Source organism: Rhinatrema bivittatum, chromosome 4 (assembly GCF_901001135.1).
Source record: "Rhinatrema bivittatum chromosome 4, aRhiBiv1.1, whole genome shotgun sequence".
Classification (NCBI taxonomy): domain Eukaryota; kingdom Metazoa; phylum Chordata; class Amphibia; order Gymnophiona; family Rhinatrematidae; genus Rhinatrema; species Rhinatrema bivittatum.
In genome coordinates, this window is record NC_042618.1 from 322,929,874 (window position 1) to 322,954,161 (window position 24,288).

A 24,288-nucleotide genomic window follows, 5' to 3' on the forward strand; every position below is an offset into this window, starting at 1 on the left:
TTTAAGTACCCATTCAACTTTCTAAGGTTTCAAACCATTCTTTTTCAGCTTTAGCAGTGAATGTCTTCTACCAAAAGCCTTTGGCAAAGGTTGCAGAAACTTGGAATAGCGTCTCAGCTCCTTTGAGAATTTTATAGCCACATGACGCTTCCACAGAAGTTGAGTAAGAAAAAAAGAGGGATTGTTTGGATGTGAGTTGATGTTTTAATAATTTCTTTGACACAATGAACAAAAAGGAGAGCCTGGAATTTCCGCCCACAATATAAATCCAAAAAAGAAGGACATCCCCAAACAACACAAAATGATTAATAAACCTGTCCTGCAATAAGAGTTTTTATACTATGCACTTAAATAATTCATTTCAATAATGCATCAGCAAGCCTGACGGCATGTACTTAAACCAATGGCTTCCTGGACAGCTCCATCATTTGTGATTCGTGTGAAACAACATTTTTTTAGTCAATTTTCTTTTTGCAAATAACACTGTATCTATATGTATGTCATCTCAGTAGTGATCTTGGGCACACCATCAGGCTTGCTGATGCATTATTAAAATGAAATATATAAGTGCATAGTATAATAAACCTGTCTTGCAATAAGAGTTTTTAATCATTTTGTGGTGTTTGGGGATTTCCTCTTTTTTGGATTAATAATTTCTTTGCCATTTTCAGTGTCCAGTGAATGCGATCAAACATCATATTGAGAGAGAAAGCCTTGAAGCAGTTGATAGTAAACGTGTACACGTCAGCGTTTTTCTTCAGTACAACACAAGGGTTGATGTTTGGGGTTTAATAACCTGCGATAAGTACATTTTTGTTTTGAACTGGACTTTAATTGTGGCATATTAGAATTTTAATCACAAGTTCACAATCTTCATGCACAGTTCATCACATATAAAATTGAAATAGGGACCAGTGATTTGAATAGTGCAAGAGTGGAATAAACACTTGCCAGCCTCTGAGATCCTTTTCCCTCCTATAAAAAATATTTTTATAAAAAACTTCTAAAAAATGGTAGTAAAATCAAGCAATACATATCCAGATTTTATTGGGAGTAGATAGAAGATAGAATCATTGCATTCTTCTGGTCATTGAATATAATTAGTGTTGTTAATTAAATCATATTTTCCTTTATAAAACATTGCCTCAAAGTGAGTCTGTCCTAGATTTATTAGTTCCCACAGAAACCAATAGGATAATCTACTCAACGTTTCAACTTTAAATTAATACTTTTAGGAGCTACAAACTTAGCACCAACTAAAGATTTTTCAAGTGAGCGCTTTCTTATAGCTCTGGCCAGAAGCCCAGCTGTTTTTATTATTTGCTGCTTCTGTGAAATTTTAGCCTTGCAGTCCCAGTCTGCCACCATGTGCTGAGAAGAAGTACAGTCCTTTCTATACATGATCTCTTCACCCATGAGTCTGGAAGCTCCACTCAACCAGTGCTGCCACTCCTATTCAGGAGCAACACAGACCATTCACAACAGCTAATCAGCCCTGGTTGAAACAATTTTGTCAAGTTTTTTTTTCCTTGCTATGCTGGGGTAGCTTCTGTCAGGATCCTCCCCCCCTCTATAAAAGAATTAACTTTGGGCATGCAGGGCATCTGGGGGGGTGGGGTGTCATACGAATACAAACGTAAGCCTCACCCATGACCTACTCTATAAACGAGCACTTTGTTGTTACACATGAAAAAGACCTTCCCATAATCACTTTTGGGTGCTCCTGCTCCATGCTTCCTTTCAGTGGCAGAATCTTCGTCCTGGAGCTGCGAGCAACAGCGGCACTAGTATAGTACAAACAGTGCTCCAGCGTGTTGAAGGGAGAGGCGTGAAATGAGAGGCACGCCACCACTGCAGGAGTTTGTCCTCGGAGCAACTCGGTGGGTGCTGAGTGTGCAACCGCCTTTTGACAGGACAACATAATATCCGGTTATCAATGCAACCAGACACTGCACTATTGCCCCTAAAACCGGACTGTCTGGTCTAAAACTGGGCAGTTGGTCACCCTATTTGTAACCCATGCTTTGGGCCTCAACCCTATTCCCTAGGTGAGGCCCTGGCTTCGGGCCTGGGTCTAGGGTCAACGGATCCATTTTGTTTTCAAAAGAAAACATGAAAACCAATGAAATTTTGTCAGATTTTCAATCGTTTCACTTTGATAACAAAATGAAATGAAATAGGAAATTTTGTCCAATTTCCTATTTTGTTTCTCACAAATACCCAGCCCTAGTGCTGTGCAAGTTACCCCATGCCTTTTATTTAAGGTTGCAACTGCAGCTAATGTCTACTTTGATATTTGGTTTCTCAATGCAAAATATAAACATTCTTTTTTACTGTATGTTGTAGCTACAGTAAAATCCACTGTGAGGTCATCAAGCAACATAGTAATATGACAGCACAAAATGACCACGTTGTCCATCCAGTCTGCCCATCCATCCAAATAATGTAGTATTATAATTCTCATCACTACCATAGAGATCCCCTATATTTATCCCATGCTTTCTTGAATTCAGATACTTTTTTTGTCTCCACCATTTCCACTGGGAAGCTGCTCCACACATGTATCACCCTATCTTTAAAGAAATATTTCCTAAGATTACTCCTAAGTCTACTCCCTTTCAACCTCATCTCATTACCCCTTATTCTAGAGCCTCCTTTCCATTGAAAATGGCTCACCTCATGTGCATGGAAATCTTTGAGATATTTTAATGTTTCTATCATATCTCCCCTATCTCGCCTTTCCTCTAGAGCAGTGTTTCCCAACCTTTTTGGGAGCATGGACCCCTTTTCAACCTCCAAAACTTTCACAGACCCCCCACATACTTCTCTTTCATTTTTATCTGCAGTTATGTGCTGTGTATTGAAAAGTTATTAATGTAATACAAAGAAATAATTATATGCATCCCAACTCATTTGTAATATATAAAACATGAAATAATGCTTTCTGATATAAATAGAATACATATAATTGTAAAGCACAGCAGTAAATGTGCAAGAATATATTAATATTCAGTAATTTATGTGGTGTAACTATAGGCAGCCACTCAGATGGATCTGGAGCAACTGGGGGAATGGACTAGTGGAAGAAGAGAGAAAGAGAGACTGGTGGGGGGGGGGGGGGGGAGAGAGACAGACAGAGTGGCAAGAAAGGAACTGGTGGTGAAGGGAGAGGAAGAGACTATTGAGGATAGACTGGTGAAGGGACAGAGAGAGACTGGTGGAAAGAGAAAGAGAGAGCCTCAAAATGCAGACAACCCAAGTCTCCCATATCAGGAGATTTCATTTTGCTGTCATAGAAACAGAAAGTATGATCGCAGATGATAACCATAAGGCCCATCCAGTCTGTTCAGTTTCATTCCCGGTGCAATAATGTAGACCCTGGAGATCTCTGGCTTTTCCATCACTTTTCTGCAATTAGGAATCCTCTGTGCTTATCTTAGGCTTTCTTTAATTCCTTTACTATTTTTATCTCCACCACCTTGACTGGGAGGCTATCCAAGTATCCATTATCCTTTCTGTAAGGAAATATTTCCTGATGCTGCTCTAGAGAAGCAGTTCTCAACAGGTGTGTCGCCAAACACCGGCAGGTGTATCACATCTCCTGGTGTCCCACTGCCCCGTTGTACTTTCCTTCTCCCTTTTTCCAGCCCCTGCGGGCCAATTGGAAGCCTCCTTTCTTCCTACCCCTACTACCCAATGGGAAGCCTCCTTCATTCCGCCTGCCCCTGTGCAGGCCAATCGGAAGCCTCCTCCCTTCTACCTGATAGTGGGAGTAGGAAGAAGGGAGGGAGCCTTTGATTGGCCGGTGAGGCAGGCATTGCATAGCCCGGGCATGGGGTGGGAGGAATGGCATTGTCGAACCCCGACGAAGCAAGGCCGCCACGGGAGCCCATCCTCGTGGCGGCGAAGAGGAAACCCGACCCTGACCAAGCAAGGCCGCCACGGGAGCCCATCCCCGAGGCGATGAAGAGAAAACCCGACCCCCGACAGAGGCCACCATGGGAGTCCATCCCCATGGTGGCGAAAAAAGAAGGCCCGCCGGAGTAAAGCCACGGCAGAACTAGAGCCCATCCCTGCAGTGAAGGAAGAAGAAGTTTTTGGTGAGAGTTTGTGTGTTTGGGTGTGAATGAGTACCTGGGTGACAGCTTGTGTCTGAGGGTGTGAATGGGTACCTGGGTGAGAGCTTGTGTCTGTGGATGTGAATGGGTGCCTAAGTGAGAGCTTGTGTCTGTGGGTGTGAATGGATGCATGGTTGAGAGCTTGTGTCTGTGGGTGTGAATCGATGCATGGTTGAGAGCTTGTGTGAATGGGTGCATGGGTGAGAGCTTGTGTGTCTGTGTGTGAATGGGTGCCAGGGTGAGAGCTTGTGTCTGAGGGTGTGAATGGGTGCCTAAGTGAGAGCTTGTGTCTGTGGATGTGAATGGATGCATGGGTGAGAGCTTGTGTCTGTGGGTGTGAATCGATGCATGGTTGAGAGCTTGTGTGAATGGGTGCATGGGTGAGAGCTTGTGTGTCTGTGTGTGAATGGGTGCCAGGGTGAGAGCTTGTGTCTGAGGGTGTGAATGGGTGCCTAAGTGAGAGCTTGTCTGTGGGTGTGAATAGATGCATGGGTGAGAGCTTATGTCTGTGGATGTGAATGGGTGAAAGCTTGTGTGTATGGGTGCCTGGGTGAGAGGTTGTGTATATGGGTGTGAATGGAAGCCTGGGTGAGAGCTGATGTGAATGGGTGCTTGGGTGAGAGCTTGTGTGTGGGTGTGAATGGAAGCCTGGGTGAGAACTTGTGGGTGTGAATCGGCGCCTGGGTGAGAGCTGGTGTGAATGGGTGCGAGAGCATTTGTGTGTGATTGAGAGCTTGTATATAAGAGAGCATGAGTGTGATTGAAAGAGAGACTGGTAAGGGAGGTGATGTGTTTCTGTGTGAGAGAGACTGGTCAGGAAGATGACTGGTGTGAGAGAGACCGAGACTGGTCGTACGGTCTAATTGGAGGTATGTGTGTGAGTGACTGGTTGTGGGCACTAAGGAAGAGGACTGTGAGAACAGAGCTTCAGCAGCCCTTGCTGCTTCTGGTGAGTGCTATTGGCCTGGAAGGGAAAAGAGTAGGACAGTTGTTGGAGAGGGTAAGTAAAGGTAGCTTTTTACATTTATTTTTCTTGATTGACTTCCATTTTAATTATTGGGTATTATATGATGTTTGCAGTTTTGAAATATTTTATTGATATTTGGACATGTTTTAATAATTTTTATGAGTTTTTAATTGTTGGATATTATTCTGTTCAGCAGCTGTTTTGTAACATTTTTAGTATAGCTTTGCAATTATTTCTGTGTGGAGCTCTATAGCAGCTTGGCTTATTCTGTTTTCCCAATAGGAAATGTATTAGTGTTTAGGGCCTGGTTTAATAGTTGTATTTCTTAGATAGGATTGTTACTGTTTGAGTGTGTTCCATAATACAGGTGTAACTTTGTGCGGGTTAGTTTGTGTGCATTATTGCAAATCTTGAGAGTCTATTAGGTGCTATATTTCTCTTTCCATTTTTCCAGGTTAGCACTGCATGCAGAGTGGCTTTTTTGGTTTTCCATTCCAGTTTCTGTCTCCATATTTATAATTGTGGTTTTTCTGTACTTGGTGAAGGTCAATTCTGGGTGCGTGTGTGACTGAGATGAGGTATAGGCATTTGTATTAATCTTATTTGGATCTTATAGGATATGCATTAGTGGTAAATTACTGTCTTTTCATAAGGAAGGCTATTGTGCCTGGTAGTAAAGGGAGTTTGATTTGCTTTTACTGGGATGTCATCAGAACCAGAATATCTTTTTTATATGGCGAGTTGTACATGGTAATACCCTAGATCTGCTCTGCACTCATTGCTGGGGATTCAGGGGATTCCTGTGGATGCAGAGTGCATGTTTACATTTAGCCCCATGATGGTCACATGTTCAGTGTGTCACGCATGTGAGAACAATCTGTCAGGTGTGCCCTGGCCAAAAAAGGTTGAGAACCACTGCTCTAAAGTAACCCCCATGGTGTCTCATACCATGAACTCTTGTTCCTCTGAAAAAGGTTTGCTCAATGCTCATTGTGAATTTGAGGTATTTGAATGTCACTATCATGTACTTCCAACTCAACTCTCCTTATATATATATATATATATAGATAGATAGATATAGATATAGATATATATATAACACAAAAAAAACTCCAAATGGAGTAAGGGCAAAAGCACATCATATTTTGAAGCACCAAGAGGATTTTTAATATTTTTATTTATAAAAGCTTTTATTTATTAAATCCTTAATCTTATAAAAACAAATTACTTATATCCAATCCTAAACACATTTTTTGAAAAAATTATTTCTTTATATAAAAAACTTTTAGCGCTTGTTAACAATGTGTTAGAATATTAACTACATCAATGTTCCAAACACTCAACTCTAAACTACTGCTAATCTCAAGCTAACACTTAATAACAGTGCTTTTCCTTTTAAACAATATAATGTTAATCACTGTTACTGAAAATCACAAATTGAATTAACCAATCAAACAATACATTAGTCAACTTGTCCATTGATTATCATATCCACATGAAAATTGTTTTAACAATATCTATTAAAAAATATAATAAACCAATGTGATGTGCAAACGAATGTCGGTATAAAAAAGCTTTAAATAAATAAATAAATAAATAAATAAAATAAATAAATAAAGGCTGAGAGTGGCAGTTCCAGGGAAAGTAAAGATTCCAGGGAAAGTAAAGATTTTTAAAAGTGGCACTATTTTAAAGTGACATCAGTGGAGCCAGAATCTGCTCTGAGAGAAAGAGATTTTCCACATGGGGAATTGAGCAGAAGGCAGGAGGCTTTGGCAGGAGGCAGAACTGTTGGGCATCAGCACTGTCAAGCCCCAGAAGCATTTGTGGTGGAACTAGTCTGACTATAATGGGAATAGCCAGAAATCAGTAACACTGCTGTTACTGAGTTACTGTGTCCCTGAGAGATTTGAGCTTGAAAAAAATGGGCATTCCGGGGGAGGGGCCGTGGGTGGGGCGCCGGCCCGGGGGCGTTCCTGGGACGGGACCGAGGCCTCCGGAACAGCTACCGGGCCGGGGGATGGAGAGCCAGCGCACGCAAGTTAAGCCTGCCCAGAGGCAGGCGTAACTTCTTCAATAAAAGTCGGGGGGGGGGGGGTTAGTTAGGGCTGGGGGGCGGGTTAGATAGGGGAAGCGAGGGGAAGGTGCGGGGAACAGAGGCAGGCTGCTCGGCTCGGCACGCACAGATTGCACAATTGTGCACCCCCCTGCGCACGCCAACCCTGGATTTTATTACATGCGCGCGGCAGTGTGTGCATGTTTTAAAATCGGGCGTAGATTTGTTCGTGCCGGGTTGCGCATGTTATAAAATCTGGCCCTCACTCTCCAATCACCATCTAAAATCCTTCACCTCTCACAGTTCAATCACTTACCCCAAGCGCACTTCTTTCAGCATTTAATGGTATCAGAACAAAATTGTTGTTTTGAAATGAGGTTCTCCTCCCAAAGCCATCTGGGTTTAAATGCCTCCTACTACCTAACCTCCTTCCAATCAAATGTTATCTCCTACCAAACATACAACCAATCAAAACCTCAATCGGTCTGATTAATTGGCCACACCCCCACCACTCCCACTGCAATCCTTCAGTGTCCCATAGCCAGTTTACCAAGCCACACCTACACTGCTGTAACCACAAACCTTTAATGTTTAAAGGTGCACTTACTAAACCGATCTTAAAATATCAACAACATTCACCACCAAATCACAACACTACATAACATAATCCAAACCCAATTTACTAGTTCACATGAACGCTTGCCACTCAATCATTGTGTTAAGGCCATCAGGGATTAATGTCTGCCAAAAGTAAATGAACCTTTGTTCAGTTTGCCGTAGGCTTTGGGAAATGGATCCGCCCCATTGCTTTTGTAGCTGTTGTATCACACAAGACATGAGTTGATCAACAGTGTGTCCTCGATCCTGCCAATGTTGTTCATACAAGGAATATAGTAGGGATGTGAATCATTTTTTGACGATTTAAAATATCGTCCGATATATTTTAAATCGTCAAAAATTGTTAGAAGCACGATACAATAGGAATTCCCCCGATTTATCGTCAAAAATCGTAAATCGGGGGAAGGGGGAGGGGAAGGGGGAGGGCGGAAAAACCGGCACACTAAAACAACCCTAAAACCCACCCCGACCCTTTAAAATAAATCCCCCACCCTCCCGAACCCCCACAAAATGCCTTAAATTACCTGGGGTCCAGAGCGGGGGTCCCGGTGTGATCTTTTACTCTTGGGCCTGCTGGGCGTTGTAGAAATGGCGCCGGCGCTACCTTTGCCCTGTCATATGACAGGGCAAAGGTAGCGCCGGCAAGTCTTGTGGGGGTCAAGAGGCCCCCCCCCCAAGCTGGCCAAAAGTCCCTGGGGGTCCAGCGGGGGTCCGGGAACGACCTCCTGCAGTCGAATCGTGTTGCTGTACGGCCGGCTCCATTTTGCGCAAAATGGCGCCGGCCGTACGGCAAAACGATTCGAGTGCAGGAGGTCGTTCCCGGACCCCCGCTGGACCCCCAGGGACTTTTGGCCAGCTTGGGGGGGCCTCCTGACCCCCACAAGACTTGCCGGCGGCCTCCGGACCCCCGCTGGACTTTTGGCAAGTCTTGTGGGGGTCAGGAGGCCCCCCCAAGCTGGCCAAAAGTCCCTGGGGGTCCAGCGGGGGTCCGGGAGCGATCTCCTACGCTCCTGACGTCGAGGGACAAAAAACAAAATGGCGCCGGCGCTAACCTTGACCTGTCATCAGGGCAAAGGTAGCGCCGGCGCCATTTCTACAATGCACCGCAGGCCCGAGAGTAAAAGATCACACCGGGACCCCCGCTCTGGACCCCAGGTAATTTAAGGCATTTTGCAGGGGTTCGGGAGGGTGGGGGATTTATTTTAAAGGGTCGGAGTGGGTTTTAGGGATGTTTTAGTGTGCCGGTTTTCCCGCCCTCCCCCGATTTACGATTTACACGATATTTACAAAAACAAAACCGCGACAATCCGATTCCCTCCCCCCCAGCCGAAATCAATCGTTAAGACGATCGATCACACGATTCACATCTCTAGAATATAGCTATTTGATGTAAAACATTCAGGACACCAGCTGGGATAGCCTCTGCTGCTCATGGTATGAAAGAGGGTCCTGGAGAGAAAAATTAATCCTGGTAAGCAAGTCCATGTAGCCATGAAAAATAGTTTAAAAATAAATGTTTGGACCAGATTGAGTGTTGGGGTGACCAATTCTAGCCCCATCACTTGTGCAAGGCTGGTTTGGTGTGTTTATGTGGAAGGGAAAGCCTCTGTGCTGGGACTCCAGTCTAAGCAGAAATCCAGTCCAGGTTTTCCTGCAGGCTGCCTATATGTGTATTGTACAGCTCAAAAGCACAGGGGAGGGAGGGGCTTGTGGCTTTTGTCAGTAATTTGCCTAGTATAGGAACACTAAAAGGTAAGGTGACTAGCCCCCTAGAACCTTGTTTTAGAACAGTGCAGCTATTTTTAAAATATAAGGAAAATTAAATACAAGTGACTGTCACCTTTGTCCTGTCACCAAACCCCACTCACTTTTACTTCTGCCACCTCCTACCATACCCTCTCATCTTCATTATACTCCCCTGACCAACTGTTCTCTCTCCCCCTCAGTTTTTACACCTCCTCTCTCAACCAAACATGCTAGCACTCCCTATTCCTAAACTCAGAAATCCCACACACAAATACAGAAAACCCCCTATAACCGTTCCCACCTCTCACCCAAGATTCCTAATACCAATCATGATATCTCCCCTCACACAGTTTCTCGGCCACACAGTCTTCTCTCTTATACTCTTCAACTCCCAATCCCTAGTTAAAAAGACTCCTATCCTAAATGATATCCTGCTTGACTGCAAGCCTGACATCTGTGACATAACAGAAACTTGGCTCAAACAAACAGACTTAGTCCTCTTATACCAACTACCTACACACTTATACAACATCATCTCCATACCTAAGCTCAAAAAAAGAGGAGGAGGTATACTATTAGCAGCCAAGAAAGACATCAGATTAATATCCCATACCGTCAATACATCACCTAGATTTGAAATTGGTCTTTTCAAATCATCACAACTCCAAGTATGCCTAGTATATACCCCCCTGGTCTCCTCAAAAACAATGCCTCCCCCCTCATCGAATTTATTACCGACAATATAGACTTTGACATCCCAGCCATTATACTTGGTGATTTCAACCTCCAGGAAGACTCCGTTCCTCTATCCCCCTCCTGTGAAGCCTTTCTATCCTCCATTAATGCTATGGGCTATAAACAAATTATAACCTGCCCCACACACAAAGCAGGTCACTCCCTAGACTTAATTAATGGCTATTAATCAATTTTACTTAGGGAATAGCCACTGCTATTAATTGCATCAGTAGCATGGGATCTTCTTAGTGTTTGGGTAATTGCCAGGTTCTTGTGGCCTGGTTTGGCCTCTGTTGGAAACAGGATGCTGGGCTTGATGGACCCTTGGTCTGACCCAGCATGGCAATTTCTTATGTTCTTAATGTTTATAAATTCACACATTCTCTCAGCTGAAACACCTTCCTGCACCGCTGTCCCTTGGTTTGACCACTCACTTATAAAAAACAAGCTCTCCATAAAGAAAACATCAATATCCCCTCCCACACACAACTATCCAATTCAGAAAACCCTGCACCAAAAATGACTTAATTATTTCCCTCACTGACGCCCTTGATAAACTTGACCTATCGCATACCGAATCTGCCATCTCCACTTGGAACAATATCACTAGAGACATAGCCGACAAAATCTGCCCTCTAACAACCAAAGTACTAAACCCTTCTCACAATATCAAAAAAGCTTGGTACTCACCTGAACTAAAAAAACTTAAACGTGACCTAAGAAACAATGAAAAGAAATGGCGAAAATATCCCTCGCCCATCCTGCTGGCATCATACAAATTTTTCCTTCACACATACAGAACTACTATCCTTAAAACCAAACGTGACTTCTACACACTGAAAATTCACGACTTTCAATACAATGCCAAAGCCCTCTTCTCTTATGTTTCCGATCTTACTAAAACTTCCCCCCCTCCCCTCCCATATCTGACAAGGACTCCAAAATCAAATGTGATGACCTTGCCCACTTTTTCAATGACAAAATCTCTAAGCTTATGGTAAGTTTTCCCCCTTCCACCTCCTACACTAACGTTCTCCCAAAAACCCCAAATGCCAGACTGGACTCTTTGAGACCACCTCCACCTCTGAAATAGAATCACTCTTAAAGAAAATAAAACCTGCATCACACCCAGCCGATGCCATCCCCACAAAATCCCTTTTAAAGATCCCAAACATAATAGCCAAACCCCTAGCTGAGATCAACTGTTCCCTCACTCTTGGAAATGTCCCTGCCACATTTAAACAAGCTATTGTCAAACCCATCCTAAAGAAACCAAATCTCAACCCTGCAGAACCTGCCAACTTTCAGCCAATTTCAATCCTACCCTTCTTAGCAAAACTCATGGAAAAAGTAGTAAACCTCCAACTCTCTGAACACTTAGAGAAACACAATATTCTATTCCCTTCTCAATTTGGCTTCTGCAAATTCTTCAGCACTGAAACTCTGCTAATCTCCCTCACTGACAGTCTCCTCAAAGGAATAGATAATGGCCATTCTTACATTCTAGTAATGCTAGATATATTGTCTGCCTTTGACACCATCAGCCACAAAATTCTGCTAAACCAACTCACCGATATTGGCATATCAGGAACCACCCATCACTGATTTGAATTTTACCTGGATAATAGACACTACAAGGTCAAAATATGTAATAGCGAATCTGAACCCATCAACTTAACTCAAGGCGTACTCCAAGGCTCCAATCTATCTTCTACGCTATTCAATATTTACATGCTGCCCCTATGCCAACTCCTTTCTGATCTAGGTCTCACTCACTTCATCTATGCGGACGACGTCCAAATTCTCATCCCCATCACGGAATCCATTTCCAAATCCCTTAAGATCTGGGAAAACTGTCTCACATCAATTAACCATCTCCTTACAAATCTTAATCTCACCTTTAATACCTCCAAAACTGAACACCTTATCATATCACATAACCCTAATACCAAGACCCCCACTAACATCATCTCTCTCTCTCTCTCTCTCTCTCATATCTGAGCTGTTTGGAATTGTCGTGGACCACGATAACCCTTTACTGGCCCGTAGCGCACAACGTAATGCGAATGAAAGTGTTGTAGCTATTAGCCGCGATAGGAGCTGCGCTAACACTGCGGCTGTTTCGCGGCACACGATAACTGTTTCCCGTTTTACATATGCTCCGCCCCAACTCCGCCCCCTGAATATAAAATTACGAATTTGCATTCGCAAATCGCGTTAACGGCTGTTAGCGCGATTTGCGAATTTATCTCCCGCGATAACACCTTGGAAAATGACCCCCTATGAGGCCTACTGAGATCCACCAGAAAAGCACGCCTTCTGCTCCAAAATCAAAATTACAACCAACTACACATTGCATTTGCTCAGCCCAACTTATATAGGGGGAACCTGACCAATCCCAGCACCCAAGGTAGGGAAACATCTTAGAAATGATCCAGAAAGTGCGAAAAACTATCCCTATAGATGGAAAAGGAAAATCTTATTTCTAAAGGAATGAAGTACCCTTATATATATATATATATATATATATATATATATATATTCATCAACAATATATAAAATATTTCAAAGAAAAACCATGAATCCAATCAAACACACAATTAAAAATATATTACAGGGAAAACATATGTAACAAGGAGTTAATAAATGTTATAAATACTTATAACATACTGTAGTTACGTAATTATATAGCAAAATGAGAGCAGCACTTCTTACCTGTGTCTACCTCTGTCAGCTTTAATCTGAAGTCTAAACCACACAGAGCCCCATAGTTTCATAGGAACCACAGGCCCCGTGTGTTCAGACTTTACATTGTTGGCAAATGACAGATGCGCTGCTTTCCTTCTGACTCTATAGGGTCAGCTCTGCCCAGAAACCTCAGCTCCTTTAACCCCCAGATATTCAGTCCCCAAATCAAAAGAAATATTCACTGTTCGATGTCCTCCTCTGAAATGCTGCTGCTCCCAGCTTACTCAGTCCTTTATAAACAGTCATTGAGACATCATCATAACATCACAGTGCAGTGGGGAAAAACCACCTGGGTCTGAAACAGAGGGGAGAGAAGAGGCAGATGTAGCAGAGGAGAATGTATTTCTAAACCAATGTCAATGATCTGAAATAAACCCTGAAATATGGCACCAATAGGTTCCCTGATCTCCATTCTGTTCAGCTTTTTCTCCTTATCTCTGCATATTAGCTTCTCCCCATCTGTAGCTCAAGGTTTGCAACTTTGCATGGCCCAGGCTCACTGCTGACATCACACTGCATTGATGATGGAATCAATCACACACAGAAGTTTCTGAGTCTTGTCTTGCTAGGCAGGGCCTAGATTTTCTGAATAATACTGGGATATTAGGTATTAAACAGAGGGGGGCATGGTGGAAATCTTAGTTTATTTTTGTTTTTTGGAACCAGCAACCATCTAAATGACTTCTAGCCTATCTCATCAGGAAATACATTATGAGAATGTAAGATCTTCCTATAATAACCCATATATAACACCACAGAGATCCTATAAGGCAATGTGATGATATTATCATGGGCAAAACATTTGGAGCCCCAAAGCCATGGTGTAACAGAGGCCCCTGTCTCACTAGTGGTAACAGGCTAAGGCCAAGGAAATTCAATGATGGTGATACCAGAGGCCACTCAGCCACCATCTTCCATAACTAACCATGGCAAAAGCATTGCCTATGCCACAAAACCAGGATGTTATGTTTGTAACGAATTGGACCCTTGGTTGTATTGGAGTTGACTCCTCCCACGGAGAGGGGCCTCATGGGGAACCAATACGATAGGCTAGACTTGAATAGTGGGCACAGAAGGAATGGAAGGCTTTATTGTACTGCTGTAGGTAGATGATATGAAGCAGGAAGGCAGGGCACTGAGATCCGCGAGGTGCCCGTATGTTCAACAGTCTCAGATGTAGAATCTCACCCAGATGTTCTAGATAGGTGGGAGCCCATGGTGTGGGTAACGCCGAGCCTGGTGGGTAGAATTGGAGCTCTGGATCGTAGAGGTACTCATAGGAGTGTAGGCGTCTTCCTGGCAATGAGATGGTGGGACCGAAGGTCCATGGTACAGGATACATAGACTGATAGGCCCTCAAGGAGCGAGTACCTGATAGTCCGTAAATCCTGAAAAGAAATAAGAGAGAGAGACCACTGAGGAGAGGTTTTCTAGTTAGTAGAGGCCCCGAAGGGTGTTGGAAGCGAAAGACCCCCGAGGAGCGGGTGCCTAGAGCTTCTTAAGGAGTGAGGCTCTAGAGTGCAGAGCGGCGTCTAAGCAAGCAGCTTAGAGTGACCAGAATAGCTTAAACCGAAGTCCTTGCTAACTCAACCACCAATGGTGAGTTGAGTGTTTAAATACTCTAAAAGGGGTGGAGTCCTTCCTGGGTGCTGCCCAGGGTTTCCTGCGCTGTCCCCTTTAAGAAAGGGGCTGGTCCTGCTGCTCGCATCCTAGGAGACGTCAGGGGCGAAGCTTCAGCGGCGGCATCATTCCTGCTGCTGAAAGAAGCCTCCCAATGCTGGAGTCAGCCCCGGAGGGAGCGGCTTGCTGCCGGTAGAGGTAAGCTCGGTTGGCCACGGCTTCCATGGCCGACCAACACAACAATAACGAGTGCCCCATAGTGAACACATTGTGGAGAGAATGGTGCAAGGGATTTTTGGTCTCCAGTATTCGTGCATACTGGTGTACGTGTGAACTATGTTGAGAAGAACCAGGAGGCCCGGCTTGCTGAGCATGCAGACAGAACCATAATCAAAGACTCTACTTACCCCCAAAGTGTAAGGAAGCACCTGGATTACCGAAGGACCTTTGATCACAAAGTGGCAGAGATGAAACTAGGAAGGAACATCTACAAGCTTGCAGTTGTGTACCATCTGCGGAATGGGAAACAGAGACCCCAATGTATAAACTGCCTCCTACCAAATGGGGTCTCTATAAAAAAAACAAGTCCTGATCACTACAACCCTGCCAAGCCAGTGTCTAAGGAGGGCACTTGTGCTTTAAAGTGGGCCTGAAAGAAAGAAACTGTTCCTATCAAGAAGCAAGAGGAACTCTACATCTCTTACAGTGTTGTATGTGTGTGCTGTCTTGCAGAAAGTTCCAGTTAGCCTGTTGAGGCCAAAATGTAAAGAACTGTTAGCTTTCCCTCCTAGGTTTTAGGTTTTCATTTGAAGATGTTATCTTCAAAAAGATGACCTGGCCTGAACCAAAGGCCAAGAAGATCTGAAGAGCCTCATGTTGTTAATGGACATCTAAGTTGCCCTGAAGGGAAGAGTGCTTATTAGGGGTGTGCATTCGTTTTGAACTTAAATGTAAAACACAACTTTTTTTTTTTTTTAACTTAAAAAAGTGATGAGGCGAAAATGATCGGATTTCCAACTTATTCAACATAGCTATGTTGAATACGTTGGAAATCGCGATTGTTGATCCTAAATAAAAATTTAAACCCCTCACCCTCCTTAATTCCCCCCCCAAGACTTACCAAAACTCCCTGGTGGTCCAGCGAGGAGTCAGGACGCCATTTCTGAACTCCTTTGCGAGGAGCATGTGACGTCGGCGTCACGTCGGAGTGACGCGGCGTCACATGATTCCCCGCGAGTTCGCTCCGGGACCCTCGTTGGACCCAAAAGGAACTTTTGGCCAGCTTGGGGGGCCTCCTGACCCCCCAAGCTGGCCTCCTGACCCCCCCAAGCTGGCCAAAAGTTCCTTTTGGGTCCAACGAGGGTCCCGGAGCGAACCCGCGGGGAATCACGTGACGCCGCGTCACTCCGACGTGACGCCGACATCACGTGCTCCTCGCAAAGGAGTTCAGAAATGGCGTCCTGACTCCCCGCTGGACCACCAGGGAGTTTTGGTAAGTCTTGGGGGGGGGGGGATTAAGGAGGGTGAGGGGTTTAAATTTTTATTTGCACGTATGGACATAGACTCAACTTATGGAATTCTCCATATGTCCATATTGACCGAAATTGACCCCCCCTTTCGACTTATGGACTTATGAACATAAACGTTTGGTCTGCACACCTCTAGTGCTTATTAATGCCCTCATGTTGAGAGTAATTGATTTTCATTGATCCATTTTAAATGATAAATTATTGCATTAAATATTTTATTGCTGAAGGAGGACAGTAAGCAAATCCATGGCTCTTGTGCTAAACTTTCAAAAGGGAAACTTTGATAAAATGAGAAAAATAGAAAAAAACTGAAAGGAGCAGCTACAAAGGTAAAAAGTGTGCAAAAGGTGTGGTCATTGTTAAAAAACACCATCCTAGAAGCACAGTCTATTGCGCTGGAGGTGGACCCTTGGCCTGGTGCAGGATTGGTTCGGCCCTCTAGTCAGAACCAGAGAGCGCCTGCCACCAGGAGGTGGAGCACACGAGGAGACAGAGGCTAGCTGGAGCTTCACCAATAACAGTCCGGGATTTCTGCAGGTTGAGCCCTTGGGTACCCGGACCGCCTGGACTTAGGTGGGCCTCAGAGGGTCTCCCGGACAGGTAGAGGAGAGGTGTGACCACCACGAGCAAGGGTGCGCGACTGATGCAGAGATGATGGACCAGACCTGAACTGGAGACTCCAGAGACCTCAGGGAGGTAGCAGTTCAGGAAGGCTCTCTGGGCGGAACAGGCAGCGCCTGTGGGTCTGGTCAAATGAAGGCCGCAGTCAGAGTCCAAGCAGGTCGGTCTGGTGGTCACAGAAGGCAAGAAGAGGGTGTCCAAGTGAAGCGCAAGGGTCAAAGCCAGGTATCCGTCCAGAAGTGGTCAGCCAAAGCAGGGGTCAAATCCAAGGTCAGTCCAAGCGTAGTCAAGGCAAGCGAGGGTCAGTTCCAGGCGATGGTCAACATGATCAGGCAGGCAGAGGTCAGTTCCAGGCAGTGGTCAATGTGTTCAGAAGGCAGGCAAAGGTCAGGTCCAGGCAGTGGTCAGTTGTAGTCAGGCAAGCAGAGGTCAGTACCAAGAATCAATCTGAAGGGTACTACCAGGGAACGTGGAGCAGGAACAGAACAGACGCTGGAAGACACGGAGGACCATGGGAACACTAGGACATGGAGATGCTGGAACAAGGAGACACTGGAACAAGGAGACACTGAAACACAGGATCAAGCACAGGAGCAAGGAACAGGCAAACTAGAAACACTGAGGTGTCAACCAGATTGCCAAGGCGAGGTTCTGGGGTCAGAGCCTCGTCTTATATACAGGGGCTGTGTGATGTCATTGGAATGCGTCCGAGCCGGGTTTCCTGCGCTTGGCCCTTTAAAAGCAGAGACGTCACTACGCGCGCACCTAGGGGTGGGGCCGAGGAGATGGATGACGCGGAGCCCCTACGAGAGCTCCGCTGAAAGGCCTGTAGAATGGAATAGGCCGAGGATACCTGGGGAGAGCGTCGGGATGTCAGGAGTAGGTGGCTCCGGCAAAGCCAGAACTGGTGGAGGGCAGCACGAGGTGAGCAGGCCCGACCGCGGCCCCAATGCGGCCAAGAGCGCAACACAGTCCAGATGTATTCCACACATTAAGAAAAGTGGAAAGAAGGCAAAACGATCACTGGCATGGTTAAAAGCGGAGGTGAAAGAAGCTATTTTAGCCAAAAGATCTTCATTCAAAAATTGGAAGAAGGATCCAACAGAAGAAAATAGGATAATGCATAAACATTGGCAAGTGAAATGTAAGACATTGATAAGACAGCTAAGAGAGAATTTGAAAAGAAGTTGGCCATAGAGGCAAAAGCTCACAGTAAAAACGTTTTAAAATATTTCCGAAGCAGAAAGCCTGTGAGGGAGTCAATTGGACCGTTAGATGATCAAGGGGTTAAAGGGGCAATTAGAGAAGATAAGGCCATCGCAGAAAGATTAAATGATTTTTTTGCTTCAGTGTTTACTGAAGAGGATGTTGGGGAGATACCCTTATCAGAGAAGGTTTTCATGGGTAATGATTCAGATGGACTGAACCAAATCACGGTGAACCTAGAAAATGTGATAGGCCTGATTGACAAACTGAAGAATAGTAAATCACCTGGACCGGATGGTATATACCCCAGGGTTCTGAGGGAACTAAAAAATGAAATTTCAGACCTATTAGTAAAAATTTGTAACCTATCATTAAAATCATCCATTGTACCTGAAGACTGGAGGATAGCAAATGTAACCCCAATATTTAGAAAGGGCTCATGGGGCAATCCGGGAAACTACAGACCAGTTAGCCTGACTTCAGTGCCAGAAAAAGTAGAGGAAAGTGTTCTAAATATCAAAATCACAGAACATATAGAAAGACATGGTTTAATGGAACAAAGTCAGCATGGCTTTACCCAAGGCAAGTCTTGCCTCACAAATCTGCTTTACTTTTTTGAAGGAGTTAATAAACATGTAGATAAAAGTGAACTAGTACATGTAGTATATTTGGATTTTTAGAAGGCATTTGACAAAGTTCCTCATGAGAGGCTTCTAGGAAAAGTAAAAAGTCATGGGATAGGTGGCGATGTCCTTTCGTGGATTACAAACTGGCTAAAGGACAGGAAACAAAGAGTAGGATGAAATGGACAGTTTTCTCAGTGGAAGGGAGTGGGCAGTTGAGTGTCTCAGGGATCTGTTTTGGGATCCCTACTTTTCAATATATTTATAAATAATCTGGAAAGAAATATGACAAGTTAGGTAATCAAATTTGCAGATGATACAAAATTATTCAGAGTAGTTAAATTTCAAGCAGATTGTGATAAATTGCAGAAAGACCTTCTGAGACTGGAAAATTGGGCATCCAAATGGCAGATGAAATTTAATGTGGAAAAGTGCAAGGTGATGCATATAGGGAAAAATAACCCATGCTATAGTTACACAATGTTAGGTTCCATATTAGGAGCTACCACCCAAGAAAGAGATCTAGGCTTCACAGTGGATAACACATTGAAATCATCAGTTCGGTGTGCTGCAGCAGTCAAAAAAGCAAACAGAATGTTGGGAATTATTAGAAAGAGAAAGGTGAATAAAACGAAAAATGTCATAATGCCTCTGTATCACTCCATGGTGAGACCGCACCTTGAATACTGTGTACATTTCTGGTCGCCGCATCTCAAAAAAGATATAATTGTGATGGAGAAGGTACAGAGAAGGGCTACCAAAATGATAAGGAGAATGGAACAGCTCCCCTATGAGGAAAGACTAAAGAGGTTAGGACTTTTCAGCTTGGAGAAGAGACGACTGAGGGGGGATATGATAGAGGTGTTTAAAATCATGAGAGGTCTAGAACGGGTAGATGTGAATCGGTTATTTACTCTTTCGGATAATAGAAAGACTAGGGGGCACTCCATGAAGTTAGCATGTGGCACATTTAAAACTAATCGGAAAAAGTTCTTTTTTACTCAACACACAATTAAACTCTGGAATTTGTTGCCAGAGGATGTGGTTAGTGCAGTTAGTATAGCTGTGTTTAAGAAAGGATTGGACAAGTTCTTGGAGGAGAAGTGCCTTACCTGCTATTAATTAAGCTGACTTAGAAAATAGCCACTGCTATTACTAGCAACAGTAGCGTGGAATAGATTTAGTTTTTGGGTACTTGCCAGGTTCTTATGGCATGGATTGGCCACTGTTGGAAACAGGATGCTGGGCTTGATGGACCCTTGGTCTGACCCAGTATGGCATGTTCTTTTTAGTAAAAATACCTTCTATAAAAATTCATAAAGTAGCAAAACTTTACAAAAAAAAGTGGTGTTCTTAATTTATTTAATGAATTAATTGCATAGCCATTATTTTTCCTTATAGGAAGGATCCTCTCTATAGGATTCGATACTGTGTCTGCTAATTTATTCTTCATTTACAGTTTTTGTATCAGCAGCTGTGGTAGACCTGGGTCCCTTAAAAACGAAGGTTTTCCTTTCACAGGTTTTGTGTAAGAATCAATGAGGAGTATAGAGCAGTGAAGTGGAGATATTCCACCAGGAGATCAAAGAAGTATATAAGGTATAATATAATGTTTATAAGGTTGAAGGTATTTTGGTATCCCCCACTAGGACTACCACAAGTGAAGAATTTTTGTATTCTCTCTAAGGGTTCACTGCTAATGGTCTGGGGTGTCACCTGGATGGGATTGAGTCCTTCTTAGTTCAGGATGAGCCTCACAGCCAGTTGATGGAAGGTGCAGTAAGGCTTATTGTTCATCTTATGGGTGGAAGAATCAGATAATAGAAAGATTAGGGGGCACTCCATTAGGTTAGCTTGTGGCACATTTAAAACTAATAGGAGAAAGTTCTTTTTCACTCAATGCACAATTAAACTCTGGAATTTGTTGCCAGAGGATGTGGTTAGTGCAGTTACTAGTGTAGCTGTGTTTAAAAAAGGATTGGATAAGTTCTTGGAGGAGAAGTCTATTGCCTGCTGTTAATTAAGTTGACTTAGAAAACAGCCACTGCTATTACTAGCAACAGTAACATGGAATAGACTTAGTTTTTGAGTACTTGCCAGGTTCTTATGGCCTGGATTGGCCACTGTTGGAAACAGGATGCTGGGCTTGATGGACCCTTGGTCTGACCCAGTATGGCATGTTCTTATGTTCTTAAGGGTGCTTATGTTCAAATTTTCCCCCAGGAAACTCACTTGGAATATTGTGGTTAAATATTGTTCTGTTTTTACTGCCATACAGAGGTTTTTTTTTTATCAAGAGGTTGAATGGGTGATGCCCCCCTGAAGTAAGGTTCTCCCCAATGGAGAACAGATTGTGGACTTTGTGGTATATGTGCAATGTATTATGTAGTTAACTATTACATGTCTATACTGGCCATAGTTTTCACTTGGGGAAAGCCCCCCCTGGTGTCTAGATTTAATGTTACATTCTCTTACTATGTTGTATGTTTATTTTATCTAGTGATTTTTAAAAAATTTCTATCTATGAATGTCTCCATCCAGTCAATCAATTCCTTTCATGGGGAGGGGAGAATGTGACAACCCCTTGGTTGGCTATTATGGACCTAGATTCCTGCCATAGGTTTTCAGCTTAGTGAGAGAGACACCATTCTTATGCAATACCTCTCCCTGAGGTTGGCTGTGATTGGTAGTCTCTTAGTCCATTTGGAGGAGCTAGGAAAAGGAGTAGTGTGGTCAGTTTGCATTAGCATCCAAGGAGTGAGGAGCTATTTTATGTTTCCCTGGTTTTGAGTGAGGCCTATACACCCCACCCAATATTTTTGTCACTGAGGAAATTCCAAGCAGTGCACTCACTGCCTGTGAGAATCTGCCTCCCTTTTGATAGAGACTGTATTAAGATTTTCACTATTTTTGTGAGAGTTGGCTGCTGTGATCGCTGCACCCTTTTGGTGTTGATCATCTCCTGGATCTAGAGGACAGGGAGCTGACGACCTATGAGCCACCCTTCTAGTCCAGAGAAGGTGCAAGTTCAGCAACATTATCACCCCAGCCAGAGAGACTTTCGTTTTGAAGAAGGTTTTCTACTTTTTTGGTTATGAGGAGGTTTTTTGATCCACCCCTCCTCACAGGAAATCTGGGCTGTATAGCTGGTCTCCTGTTCACAACAGATTTTTCCTTCAGAGAAGTAACCATCATCAGAAGGTCAGAAAGAAGTAGCAAGATCCAGGGAACCTCAACAAGATCTCTACCCCAAGGGACCAGGACACAGGCTGGATACAAGATACTGAACATTTGGACCCAGGGACTTAGGGGTTCCCCACTGGCAGATTTCCCTGGCCCACTGGGACAACTTATTAACTCATTAGAGAAGTGATAAGACACCTCCCAGGAACCTGAGATTCAGGACACATACCCAGAGAAAGAGAAGCACCTGTAAGAATGGCTGTAACCTCACCCTTTTGGATTGGTTACTAGACATTGATTTAACTTTCAAAGAATCAGAAATTTTAATGTGAACACCCAAACTGTGTCCAACCTGTCTGTTCTTGCAACACAGCATCACAGCATCCCCTTTACAGATAGGACCCACACCTTGGGGACAAGTGAGAGGGAAGAGATTGGTATTGAAGCCAGCCCCAGAAATAAATTATTTTGTGTGCCCATGGAAATAGTACAAATTCATGAAAAAAGGGTTACACAAATATTACACCGGGTTCTAAAACAACATTACTGTTCTTTTGAGCAGCAAAAAGGTGTAGCCTAATAGAGCAATACTCTGTAGGGGTGTGCATTCGGATTGACCGCATTAGTAAAACGCAACTCATATTTTTTTTTTACTTAAAAAATTGATTCGACATAAACGATCGGATTTCCCACATATCGAACATAGATATGTTCGATATGTGGGAAATCGCGATTGTTGAGCCAAAATAAAAATATAAACCCCCTCACCCTCCTTAATCCCCCCCCCCCCCCCGACTTACCACAACTCCCTGGTGATGGAGCGAGGAGTGAGGACGCCATTTCTGCAATCCTTGGCGAGAAGCATGTGACGTCGGCGGCACGTCGAGTGACGCCGGCGTCACGTGATTCCCGGCTCGTTCGCGCCGGACGGCTCGTTCGGCCCAAAAAGAACTTTTGGCCAGCTTGGCGCGAACTTGCCGGGAATCACGTGACGTCGGCGTCACGTGATTCCCGGCTCGTTCGCGCCGGACGGCTCGTTCGGCCCAAAAAAAACTTTTGGCCAGCTTGGGGGGGCCTCCTGACCTCCCCAAGCTGGCCAAAAGTTCTTTTTGGGCCGAACGAGCCGTCCGGCGCGAACTTGCCGGGAATCACGTGACGCCGCGTCACTCGACGTGCCACCGACGTCACATGCTTCTCGCCAAGGATTGCAGAAATGACGTCCTCACTCCTCGCTCGATCACCAGGGAGTTGTGGTAAGTCTGGGGGGGGGATTAAGGAGGGTGAGGGGGTTTAAATTTTTTTTTTGCACATATGTACATATACCCAACTCATTGGATTTTTTTTATGTCCATATTGGCCGCAAGTGGGACCCCCTTTCGGACATAAAAAATATGAACATAAAATTTTGCTCTGCACATCCCTAATACTCTGAGAACCAGGGTTCAAATCCCATTTCCCCCAGTAACATACCTTGGGCAGTCACTTTATCTTTTACTGCCTTTAGTACCTATAGAGGCAGGAATTTATTGTACTTCAGTTCTAAAAATACCATAAGCTTCCTTGAGCATTATTTGGAAAAGTGTGCTAAAAAATGAAACCTATTACTAAGAATAAACATCCTATTGGGAAAGCAGAACAAACTGGACTACACATTACATAGCACAACTAGGCCTAAAACAGGATTGTTCCTTATCCAAGTCAAATTCTATGAAAACCAGATAGAAAGTAACTTTCAGGGAGAAGTGAAGTTATGAGGAAGAAGCAGGGAGCTGCTGGCACAAACAAAAACATGTACCTTGGAGGTTTCTGGAGAAATCTGTGCCAACATGTATGTATGTCTGCCACAGTTCAGTGAGAAACATTTATGTGGATGAGTTGTACTAAGTATGATGTTTCTCTGTAACTTTGGCCTACCCTGTCTCAATAGGGGCAGACAATGTACCTGGACCTTTTGCTGTAAATTTCTTCAGTAAAGAGTTTTTCTTTGGGAACCATAAAAGTACAGTGTGCTACATATTTATTTGGAGAGAAAGACAGCTGAAGTACTGAGAGTGCTGTGGCCCCAGGGATTCATTCCATTACCCTTTACAAAGAATCCCTTTTATAAAAGGGGGAAGGAACAGGATTTATGTATGTGTGACCAATATAGCGGTTACATTTACATAAGGACCGTTAAGAACATAAGAACATAAGAAATTGCCATGCTGGGTCAGACCAAGGGTCCATCAAGCCCAGCATCCTGTTTCCAACAGAGGCCAAACCAGGCCACAAGAACCTGGCAATTACCCAAACACTAAGACGATCCCATGCTACTGACACAATTAATAGCAGTGGCTATTCCCCAAGGGGCAGATTTTTAAAAAGTACACGCACGCGTATTTTTGTTCACGTATCTTTTAAAATCCGGGGTCGGCGCGCACAAAGCTGCGCAAAATCGGCAGCCTGCGTGCACCGAGCCGCGCAGCCTGCCTCCGTTCCCTCCAAGGCCGCTCTAAAATCGGAGCGGCCTCGGAGGGAA